Genomic DNA, 26,394 nt, shown 5'->3' on the forward strand with positions numbered 1-26,394 from the left:
ACTAACCTGTAACGTTTGTAGCTGTTTCCCTTAAGCAATAATGTGTGTGGGGAAGCTTTAGTTTCCCTGAGAAAAAAAACAATTGATTTCTACAACACTGAAAACAAAATGTAAATGTTGCTACGAATCGTATGGAGATCTTAATGAAACATTCTTAAAGTCTCATTTAAATGTAGGGAAAAGAGATTGTTTACTTGGGAGATTCTGTTAAGAAAGAAGATGCATGTAAACACGTACACTCATCAGTTTGGGTGTTTTGTTTTTTGTTTTTTTTTGGTTTTTTTTAGTAGCTGTCAGTGTCAAGATGGTGAAATGCATCACGTTTAATATCTGTTTCAATCTAAGGGATTTAAAAATAGCCTATAATTTTAGGGGCATCTGGGTGGCTCAGCCGGTTAAGTGGCTGCTTTCGGCTCAGGTCGTGACCTCAGGGTCCTGGGGTCATGATCTCAGGGCCCTGGGATCCAGCCCGCTTTGGGCTTTCTGCTCAGCAGGGAGTCTGCTTCTGCTTCCCTGTCCCTGCTCGTGCTCTCTCTCTCTCAAATAAATAAATAAAATCTTTTTTTAAAAAAAGATTTATTCATGAGAGACAGAGAGAGAGAGGCAGAGGCAGAGGCAGAGAGAGAAGCAGGCTCCTCGTGGAGCAGGGAGCCCGATGCGGGGCTCCATCCCAGGACCCAGGGATCACGACCTGGGCCAAAGGCAGACGCTTAACTGACTGAGCCACCCAGGTGCCCCTAAAACCTTAAATAAAATTAAAATAGCCTATAGTTTTAAAACGTAGCTTATATAACAGCACATTCTTTTTGAAGTACCTCTGCCAGATTCCCAAGGGAGTTAGGAGAAGATTAAACTTTAAACTTTAGTTATTCTGATGAGGGAAAACAAAAAAAAGTCCTTTCCATGTGGCCAGAGTTTAAACTGGATGCATAGGAATATAAATTGGAACAGCCACTACGGGAAACAGTACATAGATTCCTCAAAAAAATTAAAAATAGATCTACTTTATGATCCAGCAATTCCACTTCCGGGTGTATATCCAAAAGAAAGGAAAACAGGATACTGAGGAGATATGTGTACCCCTATGTTTATTGCAGCATTATTCACAATACCCACAATAAGGAAACAACCTAAGTGTCTGTCAACAGATAAAGGAAAAAAGATATGGTATGTCTATATACAATGGAATATTATTCAGCCATGAAAGGAGGACACCCTGCCTTTTTCAACCACATGGATGGACCTAGAGGTCATTATGCTAAGTGAGATAAGCCAGACAGAGAAAGACAAATATTGTATGATCTCACTCATATGTGGAATCTTAAAAAGCTGAACTCATGAAAACAAAGAGTAGCATGGTGGTTTCCAGGGGCTGGGGTGGGGGGATGGGGAGATGCTGTTTAAGGGTACAAACTTGCAACTAGTACATAAATAAGTCCTGGAAATCTAATGCACTGCCTGGTGATTATAGTCAGCAATACTATATTATAAACTTCGAAGCTGCTAAGAGACTAGATCTTAGTTCTCACCACAAGAAAGAAATGGTAATTATGTGACATGATAGAGGTGTTAGCTAATGCTACGGTGGTAATCATATTGTAATACATAAATGTATCAAATCAACACATTGTACACCTTAAACTTATATAATGTTATATGTCAATGGTATCTCAATTTTAAAAATGAAAAATGAAAAATCAACCAGCTGGATAGATTGGACTAGATCATTGGTTAATTTCAGAATACCTTGTAAAGCAGAGGCCTGGAGCCAACTAAGATCGAAGGGAAGGTCAATGTCCTGAGTCCCACCCAGACAGAAGTTTACAGCTCCCTGCTGAAGGCATCACAAAAGTGCCCCTCATTCTTCTACACCAGTGATTCTCAAGCAGGGCAACTGAGCCCCGCACAGACATGTGGCCATGAATGGAGACATGTGTGGTTGTCACAACTGGAGGAGAGTCTTTTGGCATCTAGTGGGTAGAGATGAGGAATGCTGTCAAATGTCCTACAAGACCCCCCACGACCGAGAATGGGGGCACAGGTTGGCAGCAGGGGCTCTTAGCAGTGTGATGATTTCACGTCACATGGGTGGGAGTATGGCGATCCCAGGCAATCAGTCCCTTTTTAAAATCAGTGTTTGAGTAGAATGGGAAGTTCATACAGACTCACTAAGAAAAGACCTCAATTTCCACAGATAGGGAACTGGTGTCTAGAATGATCCGTGCTGATGGATAGTTGAGAAGGGAAGAACACAAAGGGATTATGTCCCCATTACCACCCCCATGACCTATTACACGTCCCTCCATACCCAGCACCAGCATGTGACATCTGTCCCACAGTGAAAATAATACAGCTGTTCTAGTCAGAAGAACTAATGTCGGCTGTTGTAATAAACAGTGACTTCCCACAGCAACTGTTTATTTCTCACTGACATTTGACTCCAGTGCGGTTGGCCAATGGCAGTGGAAAAGGAGGAGTCCCGGGACCCGGGTTCTCCCAGTCTAGCAGCTCTCTCATCACTAGAGCCTTGGGGACCTTAGCTATGTTCTCAGCATCTGGCCAAGAGGTGACTGAAGGGAGAATTTCAAGGACCATGCAGAAGGCTTTAGGGGCAGGCTACTTGCCACAGGCCAACTCTATTCCCTGGCCTCACTTAACTGCAAGGGGCTGGGAAATGTTTAGTTTTGTGCCCAGGAGGGCTCGGCAAACACATGCCACTGTTTCTGCCAGGATATCATTTCAATATCTGAGGACAATGTGATGGAGCTTGAAATAGGATAGTATTTGAGATCAGCTGTGTAAATTATGAAATGGATTCTCTTTGTATTGTGACAGGGCAAAATTTACGTTTTTTTGACAAGAAAGTAAAAATAATCAAAACTCATGAATTTCGGGGACCCGTTCTTACCATGTGAGTTTATCCCCCTTTGTTCCTTCACCCCTCTCCCTCCAACTTAGGCTGCTACCCTGAGACGTTGAGGTCAGCTCAGGAACAGTGAGTAACCAAGCTGACAGCAGAGAGGGGCCTGGGAGTAATGATAAGGACTGTTTTTAAGGTCCAGACACTATGCTAACCCATAGATTTGTTATGGAAAGGACACAGCTGAGAAATCACCAGAGCCCACAGCCTTGAAATTTTCATATCCACTTCCTGTCAAAAGCCCAGCTGAAGTGGTTCATTCCTTCTAATCATTTGCTCTCTTAGGTTAGTGCTGCCCAACTTGGTTGTATGCAAGAATCATCTAGGATGCCATGGTGGACAGATTCTAAGACCCGCTCCTCCCCCCCACATTTGACTGTCTTTTTTTCTGGCATTCTCATTGTATAATCGTCTCACTTGAATGAGGGTGGAATCTGGGACTTGCTTTCAACCAAAACAATATGGTGAAGGTAATGGGATGTCATATCCATGATTACATTACTAAGATTGTAACCCCTGTCTTGCTAGTGGACTTTCTTTCTTGCCGGCTTTGATAAGATAAGCTGCCACGTTGGAAAGGCTCATCTGAAAAGGTTCTAAGGGCATCCTCCAACCAACACAGCAAGGAACCTAGGACTTCAAAAAGCCCTTAAATAACTGAATTTTCTTAACAACCTGCATGAGCTTAGAAGTGGATCCTTCCCTAGTTGGACCTTCAGATGAGGTCCCATCCCCAGCTGGCAAATTGACGATAGCCTTATAAGACCCGAAAACAGAGGTACCATCTAACGCATGCCCCAATTTCCTACCCACAGAAGCTGTAGAATAATAAAATGAGTGTTGTTTTGAGCTGCTAAGTGTGTGGTAATTTGTTTACAGCACTGATAAGTAATATAGATGCTTGTTAAAAATACAGATTCCCAAGTCCTAGCCACAGAATCTGTTTAGCAAAACTAGAGAAGGACTTAGGAGTCCCAATGGTTCACCAACATCTCAGATGGATTCTGAAGTATCTGGCTCAGCAATCACTCCAAATTCTGTAATCATTATTCTTATATCTAGTCAGCCTCACCAGAAAGTTATATAACTCAGCAATATTGTTTTCGCTTGCAACAGAAATGACTTAAAAGTTACATTTCAGTGATTTTCCTCTTGGTCCATTATTTAAAAATCTGCACTTCTTTTCTATTGCGGTTGTAACAAATTACCATAGAGTTAGTGGCTTGAAAAAACATAAACTTATTATCTTACAGTTTCGGAGGTCAGAAGTCCAAAAATAGATCTCACTCGGCTAAAATCAAGGTTTCAGCGAGGGTGGTGTTTTGGAGGTTCTGGGGGAGAATCTGTTTCCTTGCCTTTTTCAGCTTTTAGAGGCCACCTGCATTCTCTGACTCATGGCTCCCTTCTAGCAATGGCATCGCTGAGTCCTCTGCTTCCACTGTCACTTCTTCATCTGACCATGCCCCTCCTACTTAATTTCTTTTCCATATAAGGACCTTTGTGATTACATTGGGCCCACCAGGATAATTTAGGAGAGTCTCTCCATCTCAAGACTCTTAACTTGATAATGTCTGCAAGGTCACTTTTGTTATGTAAGGTGACATTCGCAGGTCTGGGGTTTAGGACATGAACATCTTTGGGGGAACCATTATTTTGCCTACCACAAGATCCATTGAATAACATACCTATGTCTTGATGCTAGTAAAATATAAAATGTTTGTCTCTTCCTTTATATCATGTGAACTATATAATTTGTCTTGTTTCTTTTCTCCCTTAGCTCCTGGGGCTCTTGGAGTTCAGTTGTAATAACTCTGCTGACTTGTTTCTAATCCACCTGCTGCCCTTGGTTCATTATTTTGTTCTTGCTCTTTTATTCTTATTTTAACAGTTCTGTTTTGTCTGTGTCACTTACTATAAGTTGATTTTGAAACGTAACGAGGATATACAAATCCCCATGTTTAAGCTTAACCCTTAGAGCCTCTGATTCCTAATCTCTTGCCCTCTAAGGTCACCAGCGAGTGAATCATTTTCTCACTTGGTACCTGGACTTTCTCTCTTCTATATCTCCCTCTACTGCTCCTGCTTCGTCCTTCACACAGCCATCCCTGGACCTCTAAGCCCCTCACGAATCTAGTTGTCAGTTTCCCCAAAGGGACTGTGGGTGAGCAGTTCGCCCTCCACCCATTGGGTCGAGTCTGCTAAGGCCCTTTATACTGTGATGGATGAACTAGTCTCTGAACCCTTGGTCAGCCTGCCCCTGGAAGAAAGATGTTCTGAACTGATCTCAAATACACTGGACTCATTAAAGTACTCGAACAAATTGCCCTCGGAACTCCCATAATAGCCACACACCTCAGGGAGACCAGTAATATTATCCATATGTTGCAAGAGGAAATGTTGAGTCAAAGAAGGCAGAGAGAGCTATAGATTCTCTTTCTTTGGGAAAATTATCTCGGTTTCAGTGTTTTAGATGACTTAGATGGATGAATCCCAAGCCTAGTTTTCCACTTCCTCAGTACACCCCAATTATTGTTAGCAGTGCTTTGACAAAATAATTGTGTTAGCCTAATTGAAATACAGATTTCAGATATCATATTTTGGAATGGTCAAAAGAGCAGAGAATGGAGTGCGAACTTTAGAAACACAATGATTAAAGTGCCTGCCAAAATGTTTTGAAGTTAAGCATATATGTTCAGCTTAACAAATTTTTATAAAACAAACACCTATATAGCCACTCTCTCCAAATGCCCAAATTCTGTCGGTGCCTCAAAGACCAGATTAGATGTCCTTCACCAAAGACTTGCATAAACCTCTTTCTTGTAATCTTTTCTTCACTAAATTCCAGGAACATCTTGGTTGGATTCTTCTCATGCCCCATTACATCTGTATTTAATGTGTGTGTGTGAATCAGATATATATATATATATATATGTATATATATATATATATATATATATATATAGAGAGAGAGAGAGAGAGAGAGAGAGAGACATATACACACACACACATACATATCTATATACATATATATATCAGATATATATAGAACCAGATATATGTATATCTGATTCACACATACATTCACTCAGTGTCATTGTTCTACTATTATTTAAATATAGTTCATCAGAAGGGCGCCTGGGTGGCTCAGACGGTTAAGCGTCTGCTTTCGGCTTAGGTCATGGTCTCAGGGTCCTGGGATGGAGCTTAGTGGGGAGTCTGCTTCTCCCTTTCCCTCTCTCCCCCCACCCCCGACCCGCCACTGGCTTGTGTGCATACTCTCTGTCTCAAATAAATAAATAAATAAATAAATAAAATCTTTTAAAAGTAAATAAATAAATAAATATAGTTCATCAGAGAGGAATGAGTGAATGAATGAGGGAGGGAGTGAATGAGGGGTCGAGTTCATGAGGTCAGGATGGAATAGTCAAGTCCACCATGTTTGGGGAGTTAGACAAGGGTCAGTAAGCCAGGTGAGCCAGGGTAGCTCTGGACAAAACTTCAGTCCTGGCTTTAGGCTGAAGCGGGTCTTCACTCTGTCCACCTCCTGGGATTAGATGGCCCTTAAACAATGATCAGGGTTCAAAGAGAATCAGATAATTTTCGAGTGCATCCTGCTCCTGTTTAAAGAGAGAAAGGGTGACTTTCAAGAGAGTAGGGCGTACTCTGCCATCGCTTTACCTACATTTGTATCATGTTTGACTCTTTTCAGGAGGTTTTCACATGTATATTCTGATTCAAGCTCAGGGGAAATTAATTTTGCTCCTGCATTCATAACTGTTGACCATGGAAGCTAGTCTCCAGGGGCATCCAGCAAATGATTAAACATTTATGTTAGGACACTTGCTCTTTTCATTGATCTCATTTTATCCTCAAGAGAAAACCTAAGGGATAGAAATGCCTATCCCTCCCTTTTTACAGATGATGGAATCCGAGTGCCTCAAAGAGTTTTTAATGGCATGCCGAAGGTCATCTGTCTACTTCCTAGTTGAATATCTGTGTTCTACTCAGCTGTGGTGCAGAGGAGTCTGATACGTAATGAGAAAGAAGAATTAGGGATTTTGTTTCGAAAAAGTGGCCCAAGTTGTTCTAATTGTGGTCTTGTTTATGACTAAGTTTAGTATGGAGCCATAACAGTTAAGTATTCTTAAATATATACCCTGCTTTATTGTAGATGGTAATGATTGAGTACCAACTGTGTGCGAGCCACTGGGTTAATGGGACAGTGCACCCCACAAAGCTGCCTTTTCCTCACCTCCCCGATGGGAAGGAGGACACAACTCTCTTTGCTTTCAAAGATCAAGTCTCTTTGGTCCTTTTTTTTTTTTTTTTTTTTTTTTCAATTTCTCTGGTCAGAATTAGCTGGGGCTCATCTCTTGATATTTAAAGAAACACTTTTTAAATTAAAAAATCCCATTTTCCCCTCAAAAAGCCTACTTTTTCCATATCAAATAAGCTTTGTTTGGGGGTTATTATGATTTGCTCTAAGTTTACGAACTTGATTCAGCAAAGATAATTGAGTTACGCGTTCTAAGCAGTATCCGAAAACAGCGTGCACAGAAACAGTTTGTTGCTACCTGGTATATAGCAACCGGTGGAAGGCATAGGGGAGGGAAGCACAGGGGACCCCAAAAATGCTCTTGCATTTATTACAGAGTGTGATAGTTTATGATTATAATAAATATATACTATGCATATTGTCATATGCAGTAAATCCCACTGCTCTTGCACACTTTCTCAATTGATAGTGCCAGGTTGAAGCCTGGAGGTTTTACAGTAAAATCTGTTCATTCATTTATTTCTTCTATAGGCATGTAGATGTTTAGAGATTAGAGATTAGGAATTAGACATTAGAGGTAGAGATAGAGGTAATCGGTGGTTCTTACCTGGGGGAGATTCTGGGACACACACACAGACCAGGGAACATTTGGCAATATCTGGACACATATTTGGTTGTCACAGCTGGGAGAGGGAGTGCTACTGGTATCTACCCGGTGCAGGCCAGGGGTGGTGCCCAACATCCCACAATGCACGGGAGAGCCCCCTCCCCTCATACACACACACATGTGCGCGCGTGCGCGTGCACACCAAAGAACTCTCTGATCCATAATGTCAATAGTTATGAGGTTGAGAAACTTTGAGATAGATACAAAGATGGCTAGATACATAAGTAGATATATAGATACATAGGAATAAAGCTAGTTATTTGCACAGTGCCGGGCACTGTGCTTGGCAGACACTGACCAGGGTATCCCTCATTGACAGCATAACTTACTGTAAAGTCATTGTGTGTTTCCACACCTCAAAATCTCAGTCTTGTTTCCAGGCCATGTACAACACAGTTCTTTTTTGGGAAAAATTAAGTTTGGCCTCTTCCAGGATTTGTTGTCTTTCTAATCAGTATTTTTTAGGAGTAAAACCACCGAAACATACGTTTCTAGGTGAAGTTAATTTTTTGCACAGCATACATAGTTCCTAGCACTGATAACAAGTTCAGCAGACTTAATCAGATTCAGATTTGGTATGCTGTTTCAGTGGAAAAGGAAAACAAATATAAGAGGGCACTTTAGAACTTTGGCTCCTGTTAAAGAGTTTATGTAATTTGCCGCATTAGAGATTAAATCCAAGCTCACAAGAACTTCACATTTATGATATAAAACTGATTCAAGATGAAATATGCCGTCCCCTGAGATGTCTTTGCAGATCTGTGTCCCTACTCTCCCGCTTCCAACACGCCAGCCATTACCAAAATCTCGATCAGTTTCTACATGGAGATTTCTTTCATCTAATAGGGCATGTGGATTCTCTGATCAATATCAATAAAAGATTTGGAGACCTGGGTGTGATTATCCCATCCACGAAATACATGTTTGGACTGATTCAGGGCACACAGTAATCAAATACTTTTGATTGCCTGTTAATATCTCACACTTAACCTTGTCAAGACTATCCGGACTTACAGTTAATACTGTTTCAAGTCCTTTTTGGAAAAACACCATGGAAAATGTAAGTGAGTGCACACTGGTCTGCAGAAATTCTTAGCATGCGTTAATTGCAGATTAACTGTGAGGTTAAATGATCAGGGAAGCTTCTGTGAAATACTGGGGCTCCTTTTAAGAAAAGAACCCCCAAAGACCAAATGTGCAATTGTGAATACCTAACCTAACCATAGGGATTTTTTAAAACTTTTTTGGGCCCCCTTTTATATGTATTCCCAGGCAGGCAAAAAGCTAGATTAATTTCTAAATAGAAGTACCCATGAGGATGAAGTCAAGATCAATCCTAAATATATCCTTTTGGCATTGGGACACTAGAGAGTATGGGATTCTCAGAGAAAAGCTCTATAACACATGATAGCTTTCAGTGTCAAAAGCTTGCTGATTGGTCTGCCCAAGGTTCCTGAAAAACCTGCTAAACCAAAGCTCTTCATTGACACATCTGCCTTCAGAATCACATAGAAAAAAAAAATACCTAACATTTGGGGAAAATAGAAAAAGGCAGAGAAGTTTCTCAGTACTCCAGTATGTTTCCAATCTATGTCAAGTCTCTCAGTTCTTTTAAAGGCTGATCTTTTTTCTGATCCCTGTAACTTAACTTAGCAGGGAGCCACACAACAAGGCAGTGGAGCTTGAACACCCTCCTGGAGACCACCAGAAGGCTATGGACTCTTACTTCCATATCTGTCTGTTCCTCTTTGCCTGTTCCTGCCTCTGTTTCTGGACTTCTTAGATGGGTCTTTTCTTCCTCTTGTTTTTCCTTCTCTGGCTACAGTATAAAACTAATGTGTTCTTCTTGTTCTGGGGGGCTATTAAAAGCATTTTAAAATATTTTTACTCTTTTATTTTTGAATACTTTTAGATCAACAAAAATGTTTCAAATAAAGTACAGATACACCCTATATACACTTCATCTGGTTTTCCCTGATGTTAATGCCTCACATTACCGTGGGACGTCTGTCAGAACTAAGAAACCAACATCGTACCTTACTGCTGACTAAACTCCAGACTTTATTTGGATTTCTCTAGTTTCTTCACAAATGTCTTCTTTCGGTTCTAGGATCCCATCCAAAGCGCTTAGTGCATGTATTTAGTCATGTCTCCTTAGGCTCCCCTGGGCTGTGAGTTTCTCCATCTTTCCTTTTGTTTTCAAGACTCGCAGTTTTGAGGAGTACTGGTCAGGTATTTTGTAGAATGTCACTCAGTTTAGCTGCGACAATCTGAATGTTTGTGTCTGCCCCCCCCCCCAAACTTCATACGTTGAAACCTTAACCCCCATTGTGATGATACTAGGACGTGAGGTCTTTGGGAGGTGACTAGGTCGGGAGGGCAGAGCCCTCATGGTTGGGATTAGTACCCTTATAAAAGAGATCCCAGAGAGCTCCCTGGCTCCTTCCACCATGTGAGGGTATATGACAAGAAGTCTGCAGCCCAGAAGAGAGCACTCATCCAACCATGCTGGCAAACTGGTATTGAACTTAAAGTCCCTTCCATGGGTTTGGGGAAAAATACCACAGAGGTGAAGTGAAGTGTCCTTCTCATGACATCATAACAGGGATATTTGTACGTTTCCCTAAACATAACTTTTGAAATTCTTCCAACCTTTAATTAAGTTGCTGTTATCTACCGTAATATATGAATGTGTGTCTGACACATAACATTTACCCGATGTTACTTGGTAAATGAACGAATGACTATCTCTGTGCCTCTCTCTGCCCTCATTTATACGCTGGGGCAGGGGCCCCGGGTGGGGAAGAATTGAAATCCTAGGCAGCCTAGATGCTAACCTTGTGATAGTCCAACCACGGTTATTGATCTGGGTTTTAAAGAGTTAATGAAAAACTACTTTGGGAAAACTGTGATGTATTTTCATCTTCCTAAAAGAATGTTCTAAATTTTCATTTAGTTTTGTTATTCAACTGTGGTGTTTTAAACAGTGCTAATGAAGTGGGAACTAAGCAGCTAGGAGTGAAGAAATACAGACCTTGGGAAATGGGGAGGTGGTTTAGAATTATTGCTGTAAAATTGCTTGTTTTCATTGCTCTTTGAGGATTTGCCCTCCCGTGTGGTTATTTGCCATCTCATTAAAAGGGAAACTCTGAACGACATGGTCTTGAAACACCTGCCGAGCCAAATGGAAAGAGGCAGTCTTTTAAGAGCTGCGGTTTTATTTTTTCTGTAGCTTGATGGAGTTTTCGTTTTCTTTTTTTCAAATTTATGTGTTTTCTTTTGAGAGAGAGCGCGCGTGTGCAGGAAGAGAGGCAGAGGGAGAGAATCTCAAGCAGACTCCCCTCAGGGCACAGAGTCCAATGTGGGGCTCGATCCCAGGACCCTGAGATCCTGACCTGGGCCGAAATCAAGAGTCATACGCTTAACCCACTGAGCCACCCAGGTGCCCCTTGACTTTACTCGAAGCAGTGAATTTTAAACTACCAACAGACACAATTGAAAAATGCAAAGTTAAGTAAATTGTTGAAAAATTCAGCCCGCTTTATTTTGCAGAACATGCATCCCCCCCAAAGCTAAGTTTAAAAGGCCAAAATGATTGCTAGTCTTTGCTGGTGTCACCAGTGGTTTTGAGGGGAAGTCAGCTTCTCCTGTGCCAAGGCATACAGAAAAATGGTCTGCCACTGTGACCCGAGGACCTAAGAGTTTCTTTGATTTCCTATTCTTTTCTACACTGGTTGTTAATAATTTTTAAATGCCCTGGCATTTTTGCAAGCAATTTAAAGGCCAAAAATTCCCGGGTGGGGCTGGTTTCTGGGGGTAGGGTGGGTGGGGGAAATCCGTAATTCTAGTCTTCTAGTTTGAGAATAAACATTCTTGATTAAAATGAAGGTGCAAGACCCCTTTTCTCCCTCTTTGACAGTGGGTCCAAAAATCAGATGATAGGTCGGTGAGGAAAATCTGAATAATTTCAACCTTTGCTCCTCTTCGCGTTCAAAAAATACTAAGAAAACCATGGGTGACAGAAAGGGCTTCTACAGGGAATGAAACACCTAAAAATCAACTTAAAATAGAATTTTAAGAACAAATTCCTCAGGACAATTCATATACTATGGCAACGTTGCCGTTTCGGTACTTGGACACTGAATTGCAAAGGAAAGGTTTCTTAAGATAAGCATTTGTGTTTCAAATTTCCCCCACTTGGCTATTTATGATAACAGCTTTTGTAAATAGCATAGCAGTTGAAACATTTATTATTGGAACAGAAATGCAATTACATGCAGATGTTGTCCTGTGATTCATTGCTTTGCGCTACACACATTTTAAAGCTGGAGGAAGAACAAGCAGGTCATCAAGTAAATGCTCTAGGCTGAGCTCCACTTATTCTCTTGACTCAAGTTATCTAATCTCTTTCATGAGTGTTGCCACAATCTAGGCCTCCATGGCCCTTCTTGGCAGCCTGTTTCATTGTGCAATTACTCCAACTACCGTCAAGAATGTCTTTTCATCCAACATAAACGTTCTTTACTTAATCCAAACCTGGTTCTTTCTCCAACATTACTGTTCCGAGACATATAAAATGACCACCACCATTTCTTTTTTCAAGTGTGTCATTGTTGGCTACTTTTTGTCAAGGTGGGCCTTTTCTTTTCTTTTCTTTTCTTTTTCTGGCTTTGCAATGAATGAACTATGGTAACTGCAGATAGTGACCAGAGCTATGAAGGAAATAAAACGGGTAAATTGATAGAGAACCACTGGAGGTGGGATGGGTGGTGATTGGCAGCCCTGGTTATCGTGGGTGGCCCCCTACTGGAGAAGAAGACGTTTGCATACATTCTGAGGGTTTAGGAGCTAGCTAGCAGTGAAGATGCCAGGAATATTGGTTTCCTGGTGCTGCTGTAACGAATTATCAAAAGCTGAGTGGCTTAAAACAGCCCAAATTTATTATCTTACAGTTCTTGAGGTCAGAAGTCCAACGCAAGTCTCACCGGGCTAACGTCAAGGTGTCAACAGGGTTGCATTCCTTCTGGAGGCTCTAGGGGAGAATCTGTTCCCAGCTTCTAGAGGCTGCCCACATTCCCTTAGATCATGGTCTCCTTCCTCCATTTGCAAAGCCACCAATAGCTAGTCCAGTCTTTCACATGGCATTGCTCAGACACTGATCCTTCTGCCTCCCTCTTCCACATTATATGGACCTTGTGATTACATTGGGCCCACCTAGATAATCCAGGATAATCTTCTTATCTTAACGTCAGCCTACTAGCAACCTTAATTCCATCTGCAGCATTAACTCCCCATTGCCATTTAACATAACGTACTCACAAATTCCAGGAATTCAGATGTGGACATCTTTGGGAGGCCACCATTCTGCCATCCACACCAGGAGGAGCGTTCCAGGCAGTGGGATTAACATATACAGAGGTCCTGAGTTCTGAACAAGATGGGCATGTTGGGGAAGGAGAAAGAAGGCCAGTGAGGACATGGTACTGTAGGATTAATCTGGAGAGGCGGACAGAGGCCAGACTGCGGAGAACTCTGTGGGCTGTGGTATGATAACTAGATTGCCTTCTAATTATAGGAGGATACCACTAGAGGTTGTAAGCAGAGAAGTGGCACGAGCTGATGTGTATCTTAAAAAGATGGTTTTGGCTGCTCTGTGAAGAATAGACTGCAGACAAGCAAGAGCAGAAGTAGGGAGAACAATTAAGAAGGAATTACAATCATCTAGTTCAGAGGTTCTCCAAAAGGGGTAATTTTGTGGGCCCCCCCCCTTGAAGATTTGGCAATGTCTGAGGATACTTTTGGTTGTTGTAACTGGGAGGGTAAGGGGAGGGGAGATACTCTCGGCATCTAGTGCGAAGAAGCTGGAGATGCTGCTGAACATCCTGCAAAGCTCAGGACTGCCCCATCGCAAAGAATGATCCAGCCCAGTTATGCTGAGGCTGAGAAACTGATCTAGCCATAGGATGACACTGGCTTGGACTGGAAGGGTCAGAGGCAATGGTCACAAGTAGTCGGATTCAGGATTCAGGGGCATTTGCACAAAGACTCATCCATAACCAGGCTTGAGCTTTCAGGGCTTTATCAAAGGAAGGAGAGGCTATGCGGCTGACTGCAAACCCGGATTGCATTGGAGAGGGAGCGGGTACGGGTGTGCATGGGGGGAGGAAGGGACATATGGTGTTTGGAGTGCTGGGCTTTCCCCGACGCACCTGAAAAGACACACCACGGGACTTCCATTGCAGTTGATGTCGGCTCTCTATTCTCCCAGCCTCTGTGCACTTGGTGTTTATCACGATTTAGAACTGTAAACCCAGGGAACCTCGATCCTATTTCCTTCTCCATCGCCACTCGCTTGCTGACATGAGACAATTGACTTAATCCTCCTTGTCTCTATTTTCGCCTTTGGCTCATAAGGACAGCATTTGCTTCATTGACCTCAGCTGGTTATGAAGAACTTGGAGGGGGGGGAAATAAAATGCTATGTGCATATACCTTGTTGCAAATTTTTGCTTCCTTTAATTTCATTATTGTAATCCTTCTAGGTTTTCTTATATTTTTTCATCCTTGATATTTTTGTAGCTGAAAGGCAATATAATTGATAAATATTTGGCAAATTGAGATGGGAAATTATATTTTGGATTTTATTTCCATGACATCCTCAAGAATTACGTATTCTAATTCTTTTTGAATATTTAATGAGGAGGCTGGTGTCGTAGCATTTCTAGCTAATTTCATTTCATTTCATTCACCAATTTATTCACTAGCACCTGTGTGGAAAGCACTGTTAAGGGAACTTGAACAATAGGAAAATGGGCAAAATAGGGTCCCTCTTGCAATCAATATGAGTACCTTGCAATCATTATGAGTAACATGCCGTTCTGGGACACTTCTTATAATGTAGAAAGAGCAGAGGTCTGCACAGTATATAGCCTAAGGTTGGCTGCCCGGTTTTGTCAATAAAGCTTTATTGGCACCCAGCCATGCCCATTCATTTACATATTATCTGTGGCTGTTTTGGACCACAACAGCAGAGTTGAGTAGTTGTAGGAAGGAGAATTATGAATGGCAAAGGTGAAAATATTTACTATCTGACCCTTTGCAGAAAAAGTTTGCTGACTCCTGACCTAGAGTACTTAGTCTTTTGGAAATTTCTGCTTTTGCCTCTGAATTTGCTCTGATTTCTTATTTCTTACAATGAGGCTCTCCAGTGAAGTAGTGCTCTGAGAGTCCCTATTTTCTGGTGCTTACGGTGGCTAATACCACCATACCAAGGGCTTTACAAGTAAAAGCGCTAAGCTGTCAGTATATATTCGATTTACAGGCTTGTATTTGCTCACTGTAGTTTTTCTACCATGTATTTTATAGACCACTCATTCCAATCCTCTGTTTGTCCCTGTTGGACATAAGCTTCCTTTTTAACGTCATTTCCAGCCCCTACTCTTCAAGGTCATTTTGAATTATAATACAATCCTCTGAGGTGTTAGCTATCCAATTTGGCACCATCTGCAAATTAAATCAACTTGTCTTTTATTTCATCACTCAAGTAACTGATAGAAATATTAAGAAGAGCCTGCCTCAGGACATCCTTTGTAAATGTCACTGTTTCCCTCAAGGTTCAGCCAGAGCCACCGATTAATCTCTGAGTGCGCCTTTAAGCAAGCACTCTAATGGAAATTGGAGCTGGTCAGTAACTTCCAAACTTAAAATGCCAGTCCTTATGCCATCCGGGGTATTCAATATGCCTGCCTCCTTGGTGCTTTCCTCCAGCCACATGGTTTGCCGTATCTGCCATGTCTTCATTCGCCATGTATTCTAGTTCTCTCTCTTGCTCTGAAGTTAAGCAGGGCCAGTGGAGTTGCGGCGGCCAATGAAAGGTGAGGGGAAGTTTAAGTGTCCCTTATGAAGTGAAGTTTTGAAAGGCAGTGCGTGATCCACCAGGTCCCTGTTTCCTGTCTCAGCAGCCGTGGAAGTATGTGTTGAAAGGAACCTTCGTCAGCCTGGGCTCCTGAATGGCTATGAAGAGGAGAGCCTTCCCTGTTGATCTGTGTAAACATGTGGCATGAGTGAGAAAAACACCTTTGCTCTTAGAGGCCACTGAGACCTGGGGGTTCCTTGTTACCAGAGCACAACCTCGCGCATCCTGCCTGATACAGCACCATAACATTTTTCTAGAAAGCTCCCACTACAGCTAGGGACCATGCTTTTTCTGTGTATCCTTTCCCATTTGTATCCTTCACAGACCCTCATCCATAGTGCATATCAATTAAATGCTTATCGAATGGAAAGGAACTAAAAATAGATAAGTAGCTAGATAATGGGCTATAGTATTAGGCTTTTCCATCACTTCTTCATATACAGAATTAGTGATAAAACTAACTCCTTGTACATCCAGCTTCCCGAGCATCTTCAAGAGGTTTTGCAATTGAACGCGCCGGTCTTTCTCGATTGTTCGAAGGACGTTTCATGATATGAAGGATGCATCAAGTTTTACCTTTCCCTGATAGTTACTTTATGTGGTTCAGCCCAGGCCCACCAAGTCTAATCATGGTAAGACCATCCTCTGGCCAGTGAGAGCAACCTGGACTGTTAGAGTGTTAGCTCGGGCATTTGTCTATTAATATTTCTATATTGACGTGGAGCTCTAGTTCAACATTCTTGTGTCATGAGAAGTCCAGGGAAATGTTAGAGTTTCACATTCTGTAATATAGATGTGCACAGCCTTTCCTTGAAGATCGTTAGCTGCGTGATAGGGGAGACATGCCTGACTTGCTCGCGGCTGTATTCCTAGGACCTAGAAGAATGCCTGGACCATGAGAGGCATCAATAAATTCACTGGGGATGATTGAAAAAAACACCCATTAGGTATTTTCAGTAATCTGTGAGATGTGTGGCCATTGTTTTCTCTTTGGAGGTGAGACTTCAAAACATTACCCAAGGTCACACGATCAAGACGTGGAACCAGCATGGAAGCACCTTCTAACTCAAAGGCATCTGCACTTCCTTGGGTAGCGTGGTGTACACCCAGGGTGCGGTAGAAATAGCAAGCATTCTAGAGTCTGATGGACTGAGCTTTGAATTATAGCTCAACTACTCATTAGTCGTATGTCGTTGGGAATTTCTAAAATCTGTCCCCTGATGTTTTCCTTAAACCACTAGGGTATTTTCTCCCCATCAAGTAGGTCTTGTATTCTATTTAGTTTCCCATAAGTGCTATTTTTTTGGCCCGGTGTAATTATTCAGCTGTATGCACTCTCTCATTGGGGGCTTCTATGGTTAGGTTGAATTCATGCTGCTTCAGTGACCCAGCCTTTCCCAAACCATTTCTTGAGGCATCCAAAACGGATTTAGCAGAGGGTTATATTCCTTCTTTGAAATATGCTACTTTGAGATCCAAATTTCATTTTGACCTTCCAATTCAATAATTATAGCCTAAGATATTTTGTGTTTAAAACCTAAATGATTGTTTGCTTAGAATTGTAAGAACAAATTTGGAGGCCAGCTTAAGGCACTTAAAGGTTTAGCCTGCCCTGGGGAAAAAAAAATGCATTCTTTGTCTTGCATCAACATGTTAATAAAGTCTAAAGTTCCTGCGTAAACAGAACTTGCTTCAGCGGGAATTATGAGAACATAAAGGGTGCAGGATCGTAAATGGACTCTAGTAGTGAAAGCCATTTACCTAGCGTGGTACACAGAGTTTTATTTAAGATTAATGAAAACCCAATAAGTAGAAAACGCTAATATTCCTGCCAGTGGGGGAGTCGAGATGAGTCTTAACTTGATGCCATAGAAATGTGTGTACTGCGAACAGAAAAATGTGTGCAATATTTGCAGTTATACCTTCATAATATTTTATAACCCAAATTCGTATTCAATAAAAATATACTTCCTATCTCATTTTATGATCTTTCTGGAGTCATTTTAGCAGTAAGTTATGACTATAGAAAGAGTATTTTAATCAGTTTGTATATTGCGTTTAAACTCTCTGGACATATGATTATTAAAAATTATATTTGAAATGGAAAGCTGCCATTTTAATGTTCTTCTGTCCCTTCAAGTCGAGTCTATTTTTGGAAATTCTACCGGAGTTAAATTCTAGAAGATCTGGGATTTGGGATCTGCCACAAGCTGATCATGAGACTAGAGCAATCACTGTATCTCTGCGAGTTAGTTTTGTTATCATAAAAAGGAAATAATAACGCACATGCTTCCTAGTGTTCCTGTGGAGATATGAAGAGGAACTGTAGGCAAAAATCTTTGCCTGGTGTAAAATGCTATTCAAAGATTAGTCACCGGTCCTGACAGTGTGGTTTTTGCACTTTACTGCTCTTAGCAGAAGCCCTTCTTCTTCTTCTTTTTCTTTTTTTCTTCCTCACAATTTTCAAGAGTTTTATTTGAGCGAACGTGGATTGGAATCAGGTAGTGCTAGGAGCGCCCCCCGCAGAAACTCTTGACAATTGGTTTGTGCTTGTGCTGGCTTAGGTATGTAAACATTCTCTCCCCTTTCCTGAGCAGGGGCCTAAAACACAGCACTGAGCTATTTTTACTAAGATTGACACTATCCCAGGAGCAGTCACCCAGTGGATGAAATAGGAACAAATGATTCATCTGAAGATAGGTTTTATTTAGCGGGCAGTCTTCACCTCCAACACCCAGTAATAGGAAGTCATGGGTCTCTAGCGAGTCACAGGAAGACTGCAGTGGAATTGGTTAGACTTGAAAAGAATTATTACTTTGCTTGGTGGTAGATAAATGTAGGAGGGGGGGAAGAGCCGATTATTAGACAATTGATATGTCACAGACTTACATTTAAAAACTGTGTTTCGGGGCACCTGGGTGGCTCAGTCAGTTAAACGGCTGCCTTCGGCTCAGGTCGTGATCCCAGGGTCCTGAGATCGAGCCCTGCATCGAGCCGCGCATCGGGGTCCCTGCTCCGCGGGAAGCCTGCTTCTCCCTCTCCCTCTGCCTGCCACTTCCCCTGCTTGTGCTCTCTCTCTCTCTCTCTCTCTCTGTCAAATAAATAAATAAAATATTTTTAAAAAATAAAATAAATAAAAACTATGTTTCGAGCCCAGAGTTAGGCCTTGCAGGAGTTCTTTCAAAGATGTAGCTTCTTATCTTCTGAAGTCCAGGAAGCTGTTTAAAAAAACTTTTCCGTGTAATTATGCAAATTCACATGTCTCAGATTTCCTTCCTGAAACCATCAAATAACACTTCAATATGTGGGCTCAGGAAGGTTATTACGGAGAATAAATAGATGTCATTATGTGTCATTTCGCCCATCAAAAAATACGGTAGCGATTACTGCCTTGTAAAGGGAGTAAACTCAGAACGATCATATTGCATTATCTACTAAGGGCCTGGAAAAGTTGAATAACTATTAGTTACTGTGCTCACATAAAGCATTTGAGCCTTATTTGATGGAATTTTATTCACATTCTCTTCCTATCACATCGTCTATTCACTTCTTTGAAAATCATTTCAAGACAAGTTATCCTGGTTTTAAAAACATGGAGGCAAAGGATAACGTCCTGTACTTTGGTTTTTGCTCCCTACGGTGCCTTCGGATAATAGGAGGTTGGTCACAGCTCCTAATATAAAATACTAGCTGTTGACTCACAGTTCTCCTAGAAGGGCCAATTTCACAGACTGCCGGGACAAAGATGATTTTAATTAAATTGCACAAATCCCTTTGTGCTGCAACCAAACCCTGCGTAGGCTGACGGACTCTGAGCCATTCTGGCATGGATAGAGTTAACCAGGTTACCGGGATTCCTAGTTAACTTCTTTCACCAGGAATGCAATTCGTGTTTACCTATATAAGGAAACCTGTTAGGCTGACCTGAGTTTGGCAGATTTTTGCGCTGACTGAGAGGCGTGTAAGCACACAGCCTGGGAAGGGGAGTGATTTGGAGCTGGACAGAGCAAGCTTCCTGAACGCCCCAGCCATTCAGCTGATCCGAGGCAGCCTGCTTGGAGGACCTACAGGTTTGTCTCTTCCAGATCACAGCTGAGGAACAAAAACCTCGTCCTGGGAAAAATGGGGAAGCCGGTGAGTCTTACCGATTTCTCTCTGCTTGCTTCAGCTAAGTGGCACGTCCCCGCGGCTCTCACCCAGGAAGCAAAGGGAGAGGCGTAGCTCAGCCTCCAACCCCACAGCTCCTTCCCGAACAAACACAATGCTTCGCAAATACCTCCAGACAACTTTTCCTGCCTGTTTTACACACCAGGAATTCACAGAGGCAATGATTTTAGCACCTTAGACATTCCAGAGAGTGTTTTTACTAGCCACGAGTTTGTAGACCATCGTGATGAGCAAACTTTCTCATCTTTGTTGCACTCTGATACAGTGGAAATGAGCCTTGGGGTGCTTTGTGAGGAGGCTGAGTCCCCAAGGAAGTAATAGTAAATCTAAGTGGGTTCTTAAAACCACAGGCGGTGTGATATTCCACAGAAGTGCAATTTGTCACTAAAAAGGCAGTCTGAAAGTATCGTTTTTCAGTCATACAGCAGCAAAATCCTTGCATCCTGCACATGTAATAAAGGACACCTTCTGAGCCACTGAGGAAAGAAAGAAGCCGGGCTGGGCTCTTTGTTCTAGACAATGTAAAGATCACTTGTGCATTTTGACAAGTAGCGTATGTCTATTTACATATAAGGCAAGAACGATGAATACGAGCTTGATGTCAAAGGCATTGCAGTTGACTGAGTGAGAACTTGGCTATACTCTGTATGTATACAGAAATCTCAATCTGAGTGTAATTAAACATGGAAATGTGAAAGTCTTTACCAGACTTTTCAGGGCAATTGTAGTTAGGCTTGGGAACAGCCAATTATAAGAGGCAACCGAGAAAGAAGAGAAAACTATTCCAACTGAGTTCTGGGGCACAGGTAAAACTTTAGAAAAGAGAGTCGATTTTCTTAGAGCTGTCAAAAGTGATCTGGAATCAGGAATTGTTTTTTATTTGGAAGACTTTTTTAATTTTTGCATGCCGAAGGGGGTTTTCTTAATTGAGTTAGCTGGGATAATTGTCTTGGAATGATCTGACTGCTCATCTATCAAAGAAATAGTGTCGTTTCCTGTCCTGTCCAGCGACTTAATCCTAAGAGCTTGGGGAACAGGACTGTGCTGCTGACTGCAGCAAGTAGCACGAAGACCCGGTTTCCGATTCCTCAGATTCGGAAATTGACCTCCAGAAAAGCCACCAGCCCAAACAGAGTTTAGAGGGTGACCACTTGTTTAAAAATTGAAAGCGATCGTCTGTCCTCTGCTGGGGCTACTGATTTAATGCAGGGATTGGCGGCTACCTACTCATAAAAACAAAAACTATGGCCAGTTTTGTTTAGGGCCCTTGACTTGAAAAAGCATAACTATTCCTGGTAACGTAGTTTCAATGAAACCCGCTCACCTCAAGGAGAGTGAAACCTCGAAAGGGGCACGTGTGATACCGTAGACGTTTTAGTAAATAAAGTTCTCAATAGCAAAAGCAGCAGAACTGAGAAGACTCGTGCAGACGTTTTAGAGCCAGATATCTCGGTGCTGCTCAGAAAAACAGGAGTCTTGATATTGCATTGCTTTCAACGGGAATCAGTAACCCAGGAGACGCAAAACACTATTGGAAAGTATACGGTTAATAACAGATGTTTATACCGGGTTGTCTCACCCTGCCGATGAGATGGCCCCAGGCCAAATCAGCCAGCATGTCCGCTGTTTTTCCTGTGAGTTAATATGTACACAGTTATTATATACTAATTACATCAACAGCCAAGGGAATATATAAGCAGAAAGATAGATAAGTCTCCTGGGGTGGGGAGGGCCTCAGGTAAATGGCGGGATTTTGAATCTCATGTCTAGAGTTCTCCTTGCCACTGGCACATGAATTGCTGCAGATGACTGGGGGGGGGGGGGGGGGGGGGCTGGCTGACTCCACAATCTACTGATCCTTGGCTCCTCGGCAGCTCATTTGGGGGCAATGAGAGGGATTATTCTAACACCTTGGCGCTAATAGAGTTTCAGGAGGATTCCTTCTTGAAGATGACAGTTATTTCAGTGTCCGAAGTGATCCTGCAGTGAAAGGCAGTGAGTGAGCGGGATGCTGTGTTGTCGCATTGGCCCCTCCGAGCCCCCACTGGCCTGTTGCGTGGAGGGTACAACCATTCAGCAGTCTCTTTAGATCTGGGAGAGGTTAGGAGGTGTCTTGGTTAAAGGAGATTGAAAACTACTCGGGGGAGAAAAAGACAAGGGGAAACAGGTCTTCTCAGAGCCTTACCATGGTCCTTAGCTAATATGTGTTGTGAGTCTCCGAACAAGTGTAGCCTATGAAGTATGGTTGGCTGCAGATGGGCCCGGTGGCTTTGGTTTTTCGGCCAATCAGCCTAATGAATATTCTTTCAGACAAAGTTTCCCAGTGGCTGGGCCACAGAGCACTGGTAGACGCGACGAATGGGTCACAGAGCTGCCCAGATGTTGGTCTCTCTTGGCCATAGAGCCGTGCCCGGGCCGGGTGTCTCCCCCTGGAGGTTATCTCTGGGCCACGCAGCTTCCTCAGTGTGCCCCAGTGCATCGCGCAGATAGGATCCCTTTCTGTATCTGTCATGATGGGCGACAGTTAGGAAACTGTCTGACAGTCCAGGCCCAGAATATAGATCGAGCAAGTCAAAATTCTGCTATACTCTGTTAAGCTAGGCCTTGGGGCTAAATGTGAAGGAAAATATCCCAACTTTTATTGCCTTTCATGCTGTGGAGGGTATGTCAAGGCCCTCAATATGTTATCCAGCTTGCCCTCTCTATTACATAAAGAATTTAAAGAGGTGTTCCTGCGGGTGTGTGTGTGTGTGTGTGTGTGTGTGTGTGTGTGTGTGTGTTGTTCGTAAAGATCTCCTACACAACTGATGACAAAGTGTTTCCTCATGGGATCCTTTCTAACGTTTCATGCTGGTTTACACTTCCCTTTCGCAAACTGCTATCAGGGTTGGTTTGGCGGGGATTCTGCTGCTGCCACTGTGGCCTAGTCCAGAGGCAAGGACATAAAAGAACCTCGTTTCAAAAGTTATTTATTAAATGTAAATTCCTTCCTTGGACACTGTACCAGATTTGTACACAGCATTCCTGTCCCTGGTGAACTTTCTCTGGCTTTCTCTGCCTACCATTTGACATCAATTACCTTTTCAAAAACATTTCACGTTATTAATTCCTGTTACATTCATTCAGCAAACATTTATTGAGTGCCTTTTGAAGTCCTATGCTAAGTACTCTGGAGGAAAAGCGGGTATATAAGAGACAGATGAATTCAAACCAAATCTTCATGCCACCAATAGCATTTCTGCCAAGAGAAATCTCATTGCTTCTTGAGTGTGCAGCATATGAAATATAAATTGCTACAAACTTACTTGACCACTTATTTTTTCTCTGATCATCCTGAGGTACTTTAAGTCAGAGCTTCCCAACCGGTGGTCATAAACCAGGTAACGCACAAGTCATGACGTTCGTGCTTTCCGTGACCAGATGATTTCCACGTCAGAACATGTCGGGTAGGTGCCAACGAGCTTAGCTGTACTTACAGAAGAAAGATGCCACTTTGCTCCCTGCAGAGCATCTGTAAATGACGGAGAGCTGGATGATGCCTCTTTATATTTCGTTAGTGTAATTTTTAAGACCACACTTTCTTGGGGGTATCGGGGATTCCTGGGGCACCATACGAAGAAGAGATATTTTCAGAATACTGAGTAACTCAAGAGCCTTGATAATGGTTTTTATCCACTGGAGATTACTAAGGTTCAAGTTCCAGTGACGATCCTCATGAAGCAGACGAAAGCAGCTGCTATTACTTCTAAGGTTGTATATATAAGGCTTAGGACTAGGGAGCATGAATTAATAACTGGTTTGTGTCAGTAGGATTCTCCAAGTATCTAGGGCATTGGCAAAACCAATTTAAAATATATTTATATTTGAAGAAAGGTTAGCTGGCGAGGTGATAGACAAGAGTAGGGTTTCTAGTTAAATGTAAAAGTACATTTCCATATTTTAATTAATTGCTTGCAATCACACGGAAGGGAATCTTCTGTGAGTGAACCTTTCAGAGAAATTAAGTTACTTTATATATTATTGCCAAGGGTTCAGTTAATTTTATTTTTTATTTAAAAGGAAAATAAAAATGGATAGCAGTGCTTTGTGGAATGTAGCATTTTCCAATATGCGTGGTGCTTAATAGCAGGATCTGCATAAAGAATGGCTCTTACTGTACGTCGTCATGTGTTCCCTCTCCTGTGAGTTGCCCTTCACTTGTCTAAACTTGAGACAGAAATGAAATTAAGCAGAACCTCCTCAATTTGACAGTTCGAGTTTTAACACATGACAGAACTGGAATTTTGGTTAAAAAGCTTAAGCCAGGAAATGCTGCATTATTTATAGGTATTGCTCTGCAACGGAGGCCTTTGGTTATTTAAACCAAAATTATTTTCCCCCCTGAGTATCTAATTGTGCCGTTATTTAGACTGCACTGACGTACTCATCATGCGTTGCCTCGGGGAACAAAACAGTATATAAACTCTAGAGAATGGATAACAAGTTTACTCGGACGGATATACTTGGCTTAAAGTTAAGAAACAAAGCAGCGGATGGTGGGTTTGGCCACGTCATCTTCAACTTCTCTGGGATTCGGTTTCCCTCATCCGTCAATGGAGACACAAATATGCAAGTCATTGGACAGTTATGAGTGTGGAAAACAGTCGTGTCTGTGAAAGCACCTCACGCAATGCTGGGCATGAGGCCAGCTGATAAGTATTAGTTGGATCCAAAATGGATGTCTTCAAGTAAACAATTGTAAAGGATTGAAGAAGTGGAAGTACACAGGCACTGGTGGCCTGTAGGTAATTTTGCCCCCTCGGCGATTTAGACTGTGTTCTTCAGTGAAGCGTGATGCGCTTTCTAATGTCTTGTTCCAGGATCTCTTTGTGTGCCTGCTTGTCCTTGGAGGTTTTTGTGTTTGAAACCCTTGTTTTGAAGCCTTCCGCCTTCCATAGGCATCTATATTATCTCAAGCATAAGCTTCCTCCTTTTAAGGTGTTTTCCCAAAAGTAACACGTTTTTATAAACAAAACAGAAATACTCACTCCGTACTTACTAATTTGACAGCTTGAAAGCTTTTCCAACAGCAATGGTGGGAGACTGGCCTAGTGAATCCATTGCTGAAAGCCTCTCGTTTTATTAACAAGTTAGAACATTTCCCTGGCTTCAGTTCATAACAACATTTCTCCAGGGGTCTTGAGGATGGACCTCTCTAAAGGTGTTATGCCCCCAAAGCTACCCCCAGACCTCACTCTCTTTCTCCCACCCCCCACCCCTACCACATCCCTCTGCTTTTTGGTAGAGACCCAAAGATAGTAGAGAAGCTCTCTCGAAAGAAATGTTGCATTTTGGCGCAAAGCATGGTAGCATGGTGCAGAAAAGCACACACAGGACAACTCCAACTCGAAAGTGATTTAGAGAAGTTGGAGTCTTAAAAAGTTTATCTTGCCTATATTTCCCATTTATGCATGTACAGGAGGAACATACGATTTAAAAAAAAACTGGTCTAAATAAGCCTAAGAGGACTCGTTCAATAAATGTAGCATAAAATATTTAAATGCTAAGAAAACATTGGTTTACAGTCAAATTGGAAGATTTTTCTCTTAGTGTTGTATCTTATCGCAAGTTCAATGAAAGTAAGTCAGACATAGGGGATCTGTACTTTTTAAATTTTTATTTTAATTCCAGTTAGCATACAGTGTTATATTAGTTTCAGGCGTACCATATAATAATTCAACACTTCCGTACATCACCTAGTTCTCATCGCGATAGGGATCTACATTTTGATCAAGGCACTGCTGTGGGCTGAATTGCGTAGTCCTCCCTGCTCTCAGAACCGCACCAGGACTGTATTCCTTCCTCAGATGGTCCTACCTGGGAATGGACTTGTCCATTCACAGCCCCCGGAATATCCACCAAGTCACTACGCTTCTCAGCGAGCTAATACCTTAACCTTTCTAACGACGTGCCCACAAATGCATTAAGAGCCAGCATGCTTGGTGGATTCCATAGATCTCCTGGGTATCTGTCCAGACAACTTCCCTCCGGCCCCACCTGAGCCCTGCGAGGATCTTCCCCTGGCCTGGGGGAAACTGTGCCTCCTTTCCGTGCCTTTGGTAGGCTTTGCTGGGCATGTGACTTCTCCTCCCCTAATGGGTGCGTCTTATTTCAAAGAATGCCTAGAACTCAACAGAAGTGAAAACAGTATGAACTTCTATGACCGAGAAAGTTCATGGGCAGGCAAGACAAATTAGATCGTGACTGCAGCCTAGGCAGCAACAGTGTAAGATACATCCCAATACCAACTATGCTAAATTGGAGAGAATTTCCCCCTGGGAACTCATGAAATACAGTGTAATGCCCCCACCCCACAGGGATGCCTAAAATCTCAGCATTAGAGAATGATTTCATTATCTTTTAAGGCATCAAGAGTGTTCCAGTAGAAACTAATGGCTCTAGAGAGAGCA

At 42.2% G+C, this 26,394-nt stretch overlaps 1 protein-coding gene across 5 annotated transcripts in view; it reads left to right on the forward strand.

Annotated features, from left to right (window-relative positions):
* MID1 (midline 1) overlaps nucleotides 1–26,394 on the forward strand; it is a 590,235-nt gene that overhangs the window by 225,121 nt on the left and 338,720 nt on the right. For 2 of the 5 annotated variants that reach the window (XM_027609034.1, XM_027609031.1), the window contains exon 1: nucleotides 19,624–19,912. The exons of the other annotated variants lie outside the window; for them this stretch is intronic. The gene's annotated coding sequence lies outside the window, so the exon portion shown is untranslated. Of the gene's footprint in view, nucleotides 1–19,623; nucleotides 19,913–26,394 lie in introns of those variants that run through there. 5 annotated transcript variants of the gene reach the window in all.

Source organism: Zalophus californianus, chromosome X (genome assembly GCF_009762305.2).
Source record: "Zalophus californianus isolate mZalCal1 chromosome X, mZalCal1.pri.v2, whole genome shotgun sequence".
NCBI lineage: Eukaryota > Metazoa > Chordata > Mammalia > Carnivora > Otariidae > Zalophus > Zalophus californianus.